Here is a 12,997-nt window from a genome sequence, read left to right on the forward strand (position 1 = left end):
AATGAAGCACAAAATGAGAAGAATAACGAGAATCTATGCAAAGTAAGAAATATTGAAAGGAGAACAGCAGGAAGGGCAGAACTTAGGCCTCCTCCCCTTTTCAGACCTTCTGAGCTAGGGGTGAGGTAAGACGCCTTGAGGGCTTGAAGAGTCATTGCAGAACGGCAAGAGCAGAAGTGTGGTGCACAGAAGTGTGTCCTGTCCTACAGACAGGTCAAGAGAGGTAATTTCCTGTTATGGGCGGGGAGATTGACGTTCTTCCAGGTAGTCAAGGAGGGTGCAAAAGTTTCTCCTGAACTTGCAGCTAACGTTGTCCTTAGCTCAAAATAATCTACATACCACAGAAGCTCATCTTGGGGGAACTAGCTCTGTACCCCCAAACGATATAAAAATAGGAAGAAAAATTAGTGCAGCTCTGAGTTGTCTTGAAAATTAAATAATATAATGCACATGAAACTCTGTACCACATCAATGGTTCTCAGTGTTAGGTTGTTTTTTCTCACTTTTATTATTATTATTATTATTATTATTATTATTTAGATTTTTTTATTGGGGAAGGGGAACAGGACTTTATTGGGGAACAGTGTGTACTTCCAGGACTTTCTTCCAAGTCAAGTTGTTGTCCTTTCGATCTTAATTGTGGAGGGTGCAGCTCAGCTCCAGGTCCAGTTGCCATTGCTAGTTGCAGGGGGCGCAGCCCACCATCCCTTGTGGGACTCGAGGAGCTGAACTGGCAACCTTGTGGTTGAGAGCCCACTGGCCCATGTGGAAATAGAACCGGCAGCCTTCGGAGTTAGGAGCACGGAGCTCCAACCGCCTGAGCCACCAGGCCAGCCCCACTTTTTATTATTTTAACAGGTCTCTTTCTTCAAAATTTTTCATCTTTGATTGCTGTTATAGGCAAAGGCAAATAAGTATTGCCTTTTTTTTTTTTATACTCTTCCCTTCAGTTCTACACACTACTGAATTACTGATATTTTTCCCCAAAAAAACTTCATCTCAAAACTGCTCACTGTGTCTCTGTCTGGGGCTGGGCCAGAGTGAACATGGGAGGCAGGAAAAGGTGATGAGGCCCAGGTTCTGCGTTTCCTGCTGTTCTCCCTTCAATATTTCTTACTTTGAATAGATTCTCTTTATGCGTCTCATTCTGTGGTTTATGTTCTTACGTTTCTCTTTTCCTTCTGTTCATCTATTTACTTAGGTGCTTCAGATGTCTCCTAAGGCATCCCAAACTTTTCCACAGCTTTCTCTGAGCATGTACTCTTTATCTGCAAACCAGCAAAACTACTTAGATTCTCAAAAATAAAGTGTACAAGTCATATGGCAGTTATCACTTATAGATCCTAGACTTGCTCAGAGACACAGGCTGTTCCCTGGCTGGGTAGCCCCAGGCCTTTCGTCACGACAAGCTGAATGTTAACTTCCAAAATAGTTCAATGGCGTGTTGCCTTAGCTATATTGTACCAAAAATTCCTCACTTTTACACAAAGTCGAATTTAAAGGATTTGAGTTTATTGTTCTTGGGTTTCAATTTTTGATGACCCTTAAGGCTATTATGCTTTGGAAATTGAGAAGACACAAACTAAGAAAGAGATAGTTCATTGGAGGAGGGGGTTGGGACTTTAAAAATTGGGCAGAGAAATTTAAGAAGAAGTGAAAAATATTTCTACATTTGTCTCAGTGTGTTTAAACTTTGCAATCTAGTTGTCACTACAGTTGACTATCCCAGAAGGTTTTATTCCCATCACAAGTAGAGACTAGATCTTATTAAGCATAGTTGGCATGTGTAAGTGGAACAGGAAACATTTTACATCTCCCACAAGAAGCTCAGGGTTCAAGGTCTGACACATGACATCATGTACTCTTTCTCTCTTATTGTGTTCCCAGTATCAAATCTGGTTTTTAATAGGTGTTCAAAACGTATTACTGAATGATCGAATCAATGAACCAAAGACTTATTGGTCACCATGTTAAAAACTGATGTTCAACTACTATATGCCTTCTTGCTTACATGTATTTTAGGAAATTAGTCAAAAAATCAGCAGAAGTTATTTAAAGTAGCTTGACAAAGAAAGATTGGGTTATTCAGAAACAGTTGGTTCAACCTGTTTTATTTTAGATATAAGTCACAGATAATAACAATGAAACCTAGCAAAGTCAGGAAGGTTTTTGAGTTTCTTTATCCTTTAAGGTACGTATTTACACTTTCTGATGTTGCTGTGGCTTCAGCAACATCAGAGTAAAGGAAATTTACTCGCACTTGCAGTGTACTAGAATCCTTTACCTAAACTACAGTAAGTCCACAGATTGTACACACATCGCTTGAAATGGCACCATGCTGACCCAACACACTGGCTTACAACCTCTCTTAGGATCATAGAGACTCTTCTACTGGGACGCCTTAGAGTACCGTGTACAAACCACAAACAGTGGAATTGGCCCATTACAATGCACCATGAATTATTCATACAATTACCAAATATGTTCACTTAATTGGATATAAAGTTACTGAAAAAAAATACACTCTCTTCTACTCAAATATCCTCCAAATCTAGAAATTGAGTAAAAATGTAAATTTGTATGCAATTGAAATGTTTAAGTCTTACTGCTGTTTTAAACTACTCTTGTAAATTATTCAAAAATTGTAAGTCACACATAAACAAATATATGCCAAGAAAACTACTTAAGAAAAATAAGTAAGATTCAGTGTAAGTTATAGCTAAAAATAAAATGTAGAAGTTGATAGACACTAACTTAAATTTTTCATTCACTTGGATTTAAAGCTTGTCTGTTTCTATAAATGTAAACAGTATAATTGAAATAACATCACACTAGGATGGTAACCTATAGATAGGCCATGGTCAAGCAGTCTTTAGATGTAATGATCCAGAAAACTAGAACCCAATACTGTGTAACATGATCTAGCAAGTAATCTTTTGTATAGTATTAAAGTGGGCACTTGAGTGCTGATGCGGCAACTCCACTAGAAAAATGGCTTAAAAGGCAGAGACCTCAATTCTGAGATTTTCTGTCATGGTAGTTGCTTTAATTAGTATTAAGCAAATTGGCTGACAAACCTGGGTACACATTCACAAAGAGCTAAGACATCAGAGCATTTTATTCATTTATTTCCTTATCTGGTCTATATACAGCAGGTGCCAAAAAATGTATACACGTTTTAAGAAAGGAAAAAAAAAAAAAAAAAAAAAACTATTAAAATTGTACCAGTAATACTCAATATATACTGATAACAAAAGATGAATACAGGTCATGTTTATACATTTTTTTGGCACCCCCGGTATTTTTACTGCGTATTTGTCTGGTAGTAATGTGAGGTAAAGCAACCTTGATCCAAGTTTGTTATTCCAACCAATCTTTGATTATAGACCAGGCTTCACTAGCTTTTGCTAACACCTTGGTTTGCTTCCTATGTGACTTAAGTGGAGCTCTAACTATTTCACTGAATCTCAGTTTCCTTACCTGTGATATAGGTATATTATCTTTCTTCCTTTGCCACAGGGTAAGTGTATTACACAAGAAAATGCATATTAAAGCATTTGGAAAATAACAACAACAAATATATATATATATATATATATATATATGAACTATATATATATGTATGCAAATTTGTATATTCATATACTATATATTAGTGAAGGTTACCTTGAAGTTTCACTTTAAAATAAAGCAAATCAAAATACTGAAGACATGGTCTAGTCTTCAGAGAACGTATGATCAAGTAGAGGGAACAGAAAACAAAACAATGCACTATATTAACTTTCTTTTGCTGTATAATAAATTGCCACAAGCGTAGCAGCTTTAAGTAACACACATTTATTTCCTCAGTGTCTGTGGGTGAGCAGATAGCAAAGCTTAGCTGGATCCTATGCTTAAGACTCACAAGGCTGTTAACAGGTGTTGGCTAGGGATGTGCTCTTATCTGAGGCTCAATGGATGAAAGATCTCTCAAGTTGTTGGCAGAATTCATTTCCTTGTGGATGTAGGAATGAGGGCTTTAGTTTCTTGCTGGCTATCATCGACAAGTTACCTTCAACTCCCAGAAGCTGCCTGAAGTTTCTTGTCAAATAAGCGTCCCATTTTGGAAGCCCACCATATGGCAGTTTTCATTTTCAAAACTAATAAAGGAGAAATAGATACTCCAGAAAGATGTGCTAATATCTTATGTGACACAATGACATAATGAAGTACAAGTAAACACATCCTATCATCTTGTATTCTATTGGATAGAAGCAAGGTTTTATACATACTCAAGAGCAGAGGGAATCACACCAGGAGTATACACCAGGAGGGAGGGATAATTGGGGCCAAGTTAATATTCTGTCCACCACACATGGAGAGGCCTGGAAGTTCACTGCATGTGAACTTTTATAAGTCCACTGTCTGGGGGAATTTTTCCATGAAAGCAATATATGAATGGTGACCCTCCTTATTAACAAAGAACTTTGATTTTAGTGATTGTCACATCCTTTTATGATCCAAGATAAGTCATGTTACATGAAAATACTGCTCCATCACAGTGTTCAAGCATGCATGCCCTTGTGCACCTGTGCGTGCACTAACACGCACACATCGTAACAAGGTATACCTCAAATTAAATATAGGAAAAATTAGGGGAGACATTTGATTGCTCTTTTGTTTTCAATAATAAATTAATTGTACATTAATTGGTTGGCACAAGCTTTAATCAAATATTGCATTTATTAAAAAAGAAAAAAAACAGAAGCATTTGTATTTTCCCAAAAATACCTTCAATGAAAAAAATATTTGTATTTTTAACCATATTTGATGCCTGACTTCCTTATGGCAAACTAAGCAGACAGCCTTAGTTCAAAAATATTTTTCTTGATCATAGATATACTAACAGAAGTACGACTTGTCACTTTAATTATGGTTTTAAGAGAAGGTAACATCAGAAAAGGGAAATGACGATGAACTGGAATGAGCAAATAAAGAGAATATGTGGAAAGGACTCATCAGATTAGAGGGTCAACTTCATACACATTCATTTATTTAATTCTCACAACTCTAGAAGTTACTATGTTTTCTATTTTCACTAAAAACATCAGAACTGCAAGAGACTGGCAGTTCTTGCCCCAGTTAAGTAGGCAGGTAATGATAAGTGAAGATTCAAATGTTCATCTGTGAGGCTCAATGCTTACTCCTTTTTTTTTTTTTTTTAAATCCCAGTGTATCTTACACTGTGATTCTGAAAACATCCAGATCACAGTTACTTCTGGAATACACTAAAATACAAATTTCTGATACCCATTCCAAATTTTAGGATGAGAATCACTAGGTAATGCAGAAATCTGCATTTTAATCTCATACCTCAAGTAAATTTTATGCCAATTGAGTACAGAGAAACAGAGCTCAATACCAAAGTCATTGATTTGGAGAAAAAGCTATGCTCTATTCCCATTTCTAAACTTTCATAGTTTCATTGTGAATTAGGCAAGCCACATATTCCTTCGCACTTAGATTTCAGCACTTTGAATATGTCCTTACAGTGCTTTCTGACCTTCACGGTTTTTGAGGAGAAGTCAGCAATTAATTATATTGTGCTTCTCTTGCTGCTTTCAAGAGGTTCTCTGTCTTCAACTTTCAGCATTTTTAATATGATTTGTGTAAGAGTAGATTACTTTCCATCTACTCTACTTGGAGGTCACTGAACTTCTTGGATGCGTAGATGGTTGTTTTGTTTTGTTTAGTTTTTTTAGCAAATTGGGTAAGTTTTCAACCATTATTTTCTTAACTATTTTTTCTGCTTTCTCTTTTACCTCACCAGGTAATGTTAGATGTGTCGTGGTGTACTAAAAGGTGTCCCACATTTCTCTGAGGCTCTGTTCACTTTTTTTCATTTTATTTTCTCTCTGTTCTTCAGATTGCATTTACCATGGATCTAAAAATTCACTGATTCTTTCTTCTGCTAGTTAAAATCTACTCTTGAGTTTCTCTAGTGAACTTTTCTTTTCAGTTATTACACTTGTCAACTCTAGAAGTTGCATTTAGTTCTTTCTCATATATTTTGTATCTTTATTAATATTTTATATTTGATTATACACTGTCCTCATACCTTCCTTCACTTTAGTCATATTTAACCAAATTTATAATGGTTACTTTGAAATCTTTGAAATATGACATCTAGTTCCTCTCACAGGCAATTTTTTTTTTTTTTTTTGTCTTTTTATTTATCTTGTGGATGAGTCACATGTTTCTGCTTCTCTGAATGTCTTGTTATTTAATTGAGAACTGGACATTTAAGTAATATCTTGGGGAGTCTCTGGATACTATCTCCCTTCCCCCTCTGCCAGACTACTTTGTGTTGTTGTTTGTTTGCTTGGTTACTGACTTTGCTTGGCTATTTTAGGGAAGTGTGTTTTCCCCATATAGTGGATGGAGCCTTTGGTGTTACTCTTCAGAGGACTCAGCCTTGGGTATGTGCACAGTCACCCTGGGAAGAGAGTGACTTTAGCAGTGTTCTCTGTCTCTCTCTGTCTCTCTCTCTCTGATCTCTCTGTTATGCTGTCTGCTTCATTTGGTATTGCACCCTTACCAGTGAGATTCCACTAATTATAAGCCTAATGTTCTATTGTTTTTGACAATGCCCTGAGGCATAAATTTCTCAGCAGACGGATCCAACTAAATGTGAACAAAGGTAGTTTTTGAGGCCAGTCTTTGAGAATTTACCTGCATGTTTCTTCTTAACTGTCTCTTTCTCTGGTTCTCTCTGGTGAACTAGCTAGATTGTGGTTTAGCCTTTTGCTCTTAATTGTAAAGAGCTATTATTTTTGAGAGTGCTTTTAGGTTTTGCCTTCGTCAGTTCCTTTGTGTCTAATAAAATTTGTTCCTTTGAGGAGTGTTGGATTTCTCTTTCTTATGGACTTCCTCTCTGCAATCATTTCTGAGTCCCTTCTCGATAATACTTTGAGTGTTGTGCAGGGCAGTAGCTTCTGGTCATCTCACTCCTGGATGGAAACTTCACTCTCTGAGCAACGGAGATGAAAGTTATCAAGGCCTCATTAATCTCACTTTACCTCACCTGGAGTAGAGCCTCGATCCTATGGGTGGTGGAAGAAAGCTCCAACCTCTCAACTATACTCTTCAACTTGGAGTTGGAAGGGACTTACCAGGAATTTAAACTCTTCAACTTGAAGTTGGAAGGGAAGAGAAATACTGGCAACCTGCTCCTCCTGGTGATATAGGGTAAGTGTTTATTGAGAGCTGAGGGGAGATAAAGGCCAGTTCTTTGACCACACCCACCCAGAGCCAGGCTACAGCTTCTGCCAAGCTGAGCTGTGTTTGACAGGAAGGAGTATCATGGCTCAAATGCCAAAGGATACTGTTTTCCTTAGAGCTTTGGTAGATGTTCATGAATAAGTGTTTCTACATTTGTTGCATGTCCTTAGGAAAATTTTGAGAGAAACTAAGTGGTTGATTTTTAAAAAAATAATTTGTACGAGCTTTGCTGGTTTTTCTGGGGAGTGATATGTGGAACCAGAAGTGAAACTCCTAGTCTTAGTTTCACCATTTATAAAGTGAAGAAACAATACCTACCTCACAGAGTGATGTTTAAAATTAAATATGAAAATATATGCTAAAGACTTTATAAACAAAATGTTATGTATTAATGTATTATTATTTGTGGTAAAAGAGCATCTGAAAAACATTTATAAAAGGCAAATATTGGTTTTATTAATAAATGTGAATGTTTGAGTCAGGCTTTAGAAAGAATGATGGAGGAAAAGCCTGTTAGGACAGGAAATTAAAAGTAAAATTGCATACCCTTCTCCTATTTCTAACAGGATAAAATAAAATTGATCAAATTCTTGCTTTTTGGCCATATATTGACAATTAAAATAGGAACATTTTAATAAATGTTGCCATGAAAATAATTATTTTTTTAGATTTTGGTAAAAGGCTGTTTCATAGAGAAAAGAAACTCTAGCACATCAAAAGTGCACAAAATATATTGTAGAGTTTCATTTCATAGTCTCACTAATTGAATTGGAGATGAAGTTATCTTTATTTGATAGAGATGCATATTAAAATATTTATAAATGAAATTACATTATGTCTAGATTTTTCCATAAATGCTTCAGCAAAACCAAAGACCTGAGGGAAGAATAAATAAATAAATCAGTCCGACAAATGTTTGACAGTTGTTGAAAAGAGGTGGTGGGTATATGCAAGTTCATTATAAAATTCTCTCTACTTCTGTATATGTTGAGATTTTTATTAGAAAAAATAAAAACAAAAAAAAAGTGTGTAGAGTAATACCTGGAAATTAGGTAATACAAGATAGATCTTTTAATTCCAGGCAATAACAACAGATGGCAGACCTTTCTTCCAATCATTGAGTTTTGTTTTTCTAAACAGTGGGAAGAATTTGATATGATTGCTTATATGGTTCCATCATTCTTTGTTATTATGTATAGGCCTCGCTCACCAGTGCATATATGCAAATTGTGTATGTAGTGTTTCCATTTTCAAAAACCACAGATTTTTAAAAACTAAATTATAATGGTATTTTTAGAACACAGTACAAACTACTTACATTGTTTTAGTTTGTGATTTAGCCTGAAATGCATGTAAAAGGAATTAGCTCTCTCAATAGTGTACAAATCTAAGATTAGCATATAATTTTTCACTCAAACTGAGACATTTTTTGAGAGTAGGATACAATTAATAACTATACAAGATATCAGGTGTAAATTGGGCAAAATGAGTCATTGGGTCATATGGACATTATAAACTTACCTGAAAGAAGGACAGTGTATATAGCATGAAATCTTCCTCCAAAAATTGAATGGAAGTGTTAAAGAGTACCAAAAATATCATGTGATTCCAGTCTCTTCTCTCTCTCTCCATCCCTCCTTTCTTCCTCTTCTGTATGTCTCTGTCGTTGTCTGTGTCTAATAAATTTCTAAATTGGGTCCCAGGAATTTGAAGTGGATTACTTGCTCAAAGTCATATAAATCACAACAGATTCAAGATCATAATTGTCATATCTCAATGACCAGTACAATGCTCTTTCTACTCAACAAATAACAATAAATTTGAAACCATCAATATGCATTTATGAGTCTAGTTTTACAAAAACAGCAGTTATATATTTTAGTTAAGTGATAGCCAGAAAGATACGCCAATTTTGTCTGCCAATAATTGAAGTACATATATTCTAACTATATAAAATATACTTTTAAGCTTTTATAATAAAAAATTGGCATGATGTAAAAACACAAAAAAGGGGAAAAAAGGAAATTTCAAGCTCAGCATCAGAAATTATTTCTGTCAGTGGTCACATTAAGTTAGAGCAACATAAGCATGCAGAACAGAGCAGTTTATTTTAATATGATCACATGGATGTTTACTCTCCTTATTTCCTATAATTTTATAATAAACTGCTTAGAACTTTATTCTCTGGTGTGTATGCTCTAGTATAAGCAAATCGGCTTTTTAATAATTATCAATGCAGTATACTTAAAATTCAACTAAGACTAATTCAAATATTTCTAACACAGAGCTTTGTTTGGGGATGGATTCTATTAGATACACTTCTGAGAAATTGTCCTAACATAGCATTGGTGCACAGGTCGATAACCCATTGTCCTACAAAAAGAATTTGCCTGAAGCGTTTCTTTCACAAACTGTCTATGGTAGCTTTGGTACTGTTAGCCTTTTCTTTGTGATGACAGTAGCAGACATCCACACTGTAATTTGGAAATCAGGTGAATGGTACCGCTCTCAAATAATTAAGAATAGAGAAGAGCTTTGTCTACAAAATCTGGTTTATCTCCACAATTTCAAGTATTACACTTGAGTCTAAATTACATCTCTTAGGTAAGCATCACATTCATTTAATGTCTGACTTTGATACCCAAAGTACCTGGTACGATGATAATAACAGAATCATCACCTGGGAAGTGGGTTAAATACACACACACACACACACACACTTCTCCATGAAGAAGATAATGTTTTTAACTTAATGACACAATCTGAAACAAAGCTAAATTAGGCAAACTAAATCTTTTTGCAAGAGCTAGTACAATATTGAGTATAATTGATTAAATTATATCTTAATGGCCAACTGTAGATACATACACTAGTAAACAGTTCAAAAAAATAATAATAAGTATCTATGATTTCTATAACCCTAGCCCATTAAAACACAAAAAAAATGTCTTTTGTTCATCAAATGACTTATTTTGACAAAATAAGTAGTCTTTTAAGTAGCTTTAAATGATTTATAAAGTTGGCAAGTTATATTTACTCAGTGGCAGGAGAGGTCCTTACTCTAGTATTCCTTAAGAAAAATGGAATAGAGAACATTGATCACAAAGAATATTGATAACCTATTTTTCCCACCAAATCATTAAATAACAATAAACAAGAATCTCACAACTCACCTAAAAAAGAGTTAATCAATATATATTTTAAGTTATTTGTTCATTTATTCTGAAATATTTTATACAGGGTCTACTCTATCTCAGGGACTCTACAAGTCACTGTCGGATACTGTGTGCCTAAAAATGCACAAGTATATCCTGGCTACTTGGAATCAACTATAAAAAATAAATCAAGCTTCACCATCTCTCCTTCTTTAGTCCCTGTTTCTCAAAATATCACTTGCCTTCATCATTTCTTCTCTTTAGCTGCCACTCAGGGTAGTTTTGGTATCCTCTAAGCCCATATTGTCTTCTTCCTTTAAACATGCTTATTCTTCTTAGAATCATGAATCAACCTTTGAATCTTAGACTGGATTTTCAGAGTATAGTTGCAGTTTCACATTTTAAATTGCCAGCAGGGAAGTTGAATGAGACAGTAAGGCTCTGCCTGAAGTTCAATGATCCCTGAATGAAAAAATATGATCCTGTGTACTTCCTTTCTTTATACAGCACTGAATACTCGTGAAGGAAAGATAAAAGCAACCAAAAGATATATGTTTAGTTCTTTAAAAGCTCATGATCTAAAGGGGTAATCAGATCACAAGGAAATTTTTACAACTTTTAATGAGGTAAAAGCCTCCCTATTGAGAAGAGATCATTTATTTTCTTTTTTTTCCACTTTATACAGAGAAATAGTTGTCTTACAATACTGTATAAATTTAAAGAATACAGCCTGATGATTTGATTTATGAGGCATGATCAGAAAATATTGGTGAATGCTTAAATTGAAAAAAAATTGTCCCAGTAAAAGACACATTGTCATTAATCTCCCTCAGAATACTCCCCCTTGCTTTGAACACACTTATCCCATAGTCCTTGCACTTTCTGAAGCAGTTCTGGAAGTCCTCTTTCTTGAGTGTCTTTAGTTGCACTGCCATGGCCGTATCCACGTCCTGAATCATTTTGACTTCAGGTAAGAACCAAAAGTCGCCTGACACCAAATTTAGTGAACAAGGTGGATGAGGACACACCATAATGTTTTTAGTTGGCCGGAAATTGCCATATACCAGAGGCGATGTGTGACACAGAGCATTGTCATGATAGAGGGTAAAGACACTCGTGAAAGAGGACTTCCAGAACTGCTTCAGAAAGTGGCAAGAACAATGGGATGTGTTCAAAGAAAGGGGGAGTATGTTAAGGAAACACGATATATCTATATATATAGATATATAGATATATCGTGTTTCTGGCAAAATAAGACTGGGTGTTATAATAATTTTTGCCCCAAAAGACGCATTAGGGCTTATGTTCAGGACATGTCATCCTGAAAAATCATGCTAGGGCTTATTTCTCGCTTAGGTCTTATTTTCATGGAAACACGATATATATATATATATATATATATAGTTTCTTGTGCTTTAGGTGTCATATCAAAAAAATCATTACCAACACCCATGTCGAGCTCATTTCCTATATTTTCTTCTAGGAGTTTCATGGTTTCCCGTCCTACATTTAAGTTGTTAATCAATTTTGAGTTAATTTTTTGGAGGGTGTAAGATAGGGGTTCAGTTTCATTTTTTGCATGGGAGTATCCAATTATCTCAGCATCATTTATTGAAAAGACTGCCTTTTTTCTATTAGTATTTATAGCTCCCTTGTCAAATATTATTTGACTTTATATGCTTGGGTTTATTTTGAGCTATCAGTCTGTTCTGTTGGTCTATTTGTCTGTTTTTATGCCATTACCATATTGTTTTAATAACTATAACTTAGGAGATAGCTTAAAATCAGGAAGTGCGATCTTTCCTGCTTTGTTCTTTCTCAGTATATCCTTTGCTTATTGGGCTCACTTGTGGTTCCATATAAATTTTACTCTTGTATTTCCTACTTCTGTAAAAATACCATTGGAAACTTGGTAGTGATTACATTAAATCTATAGATGGATCATGGAGCATTAACATTTTAACTATATATATACATATATATAGATATATATGGCTCTGTGTGTGTGTGTGTGTGTGTGTGTGTGTGTATATATATATATATATATATATATATATATCTCCTATATGGATATATAGATAGATAGATATAGATATAGATATAAAGATATCATATATCTATATCTATATCCATCTATCTATAACATTATATAATATATGTTATATATAATATATTATATACATATAATATATAATATATAATATATAATGTTATATATATATTTCAATCTATGAATATGGGAAACCTTTCCATTTATTTCTGTCTTTTTCAGTTTCTTTCATCAATGTCTTACAGAATTTTTTACCTCGTTAGTTCAATTTATTCCCAAGTATTAGTTTAGGATGCTATTGTAAATTGGATTGATTTCTCCATTTCTTCTTCTAAAAAAAAAGTTGTTAATGTATAGAAATGCTACTGATTTTTGTATCTTAATTTTGTACCCTGAAACTATTGAATTCATTGATTAAATCTAAGAGATTTTTTGACTAAGAAATTTTTAAAGATTTTCTATATACCAAATCATGTCATCTGCAAACAAAAACATCTTTACTTTTTCCTTTCCAATTGTGATACTTTCTATT

This window comes from Rhinolophus sinicus, chromosome 14 (assembly GCF_057876585.1).
Source record: "Rhinolophus sinicus isolate RSI-liver-muscle chromosome 14, RSI-T2T, whole genome shotgun sequence".
Taxonomy (NCBI): domain Eukaryota; kingdom Metazoa; phylum Chordata; class Mammalia; order Chiroptera; family Rhinolophidae; genus Rhinolophus; species Rhinolophus sinicus.